Below are 1297 nucleotides of genomic sequence, written 5' to 3'. Positions count from 1 at the left end.
CCCCCCCTCACGGACATGGGGAATCCCACCTCACGGACACGGGGAATCCCCCCACTCATGGACACGGGGAATCCGCCCCCTCACGGACACAGGGAGTCCATCCCCCTCATGGGCACAGGGAATCCCCACAGGAAATCCTCCTGCTCACGGACACGGGAATCCCTCTCTCACGGACACGGGGAATCCTCCCCCTCACGGACACGGGGAATCTCTCCCCTCACGGACACAGGGAGTCCTCCCCCTCACAGACACGGGGATTCCCCCCTCATCACAGACACAGGGAACCCTCCCCATCACGGACACAGGGAATCCCCACAGGGAATCGCCCCCTCACAGAAAGAGGGAATCCTCCCGCTCACGGACACGGGGAATCCCTTCTCACGGACACGGGGAATACTCCCCAACATGGACACGGGGAATACCACCCCTCACGGACATGGGGAATCCCCCCCCCACGGACACGGGGAATCCCCCCCCTCACGGACACGGAAAATCTCCACAGGGAATCCCTCCCCTCACGGACACGGGGAATCCTCACCCTCACGGATACGGGGAATCCTTCCCCTCACAGACACGGGTAATCCCCACCGGGAATCCCTAACCCTCACGGACAGAGGAATCCCCACAGGGAATCCTCCCCCTCACGGACACGGGGAATCCCCACAGGGAATACTCCCCATCCAGGGCACGGGGAATCCATCCCATTAACGGACATGGGGAATCCCTCCCCCTAACGGACATGAGGAATCCCTTCCCCTCACGGACACGGGTAATCCCCCCTCACGGACACAGGGAATCCCCACAGAGAATCCCTCCCCCTCACGGACACAGGGAATCCCCATAGAGAATCCCTCCCGCTCACAGACACGGAGAATCCTCCCCTCATGTACACGGGAAATCCTCCTCCTCACGGACACAGGGAATCCTCCCCCTCACGGACATGGGTAATACTCCCCCTCACGGACACAGGGAACCCCCACAGGGAATCCTCGCCCTAACGGACACAGGGAAACCTCCCCCTCACGGACACGGGGAATCCCTCCCCCTCACGGACACAGGCAATCCTGCCCCTCACGGACACGGGGAATCCCCCCCTCATGGACACGGAGAATAAACCCCTCACAGACACGGGGAATCCTCCCCCTCATGGACACGGAGAATCCTCCACCTCACAGACACGGAAAATCTCCAAAGGGAATCCTCGCCCTAACGGACACAGGGAAACCTCCCCCTCACGGACACGGGGAATCCCTCCCCCTCACGGACACAGGCAATCCTCCCCCTCACGGACACGGGG

This window comes from Scyliorhinus torazame, chromosome 4 (assembly GCF_047496885.1).
Source record: "Scyliorhinus torazame isolate Kashiwa2021f chromosome 4, sScyTor2.1, whole genome shotgun sequence".
NCBI lineage: Eukaryota > Metazoa > Chordata > Chondrichthyes > Carcharhiniformes > Scyliorhinidae > Scyliorhinus > Scyliorhinus torazame.
This window is presented reverse-complemented; position numbering follows the sequence as displayed.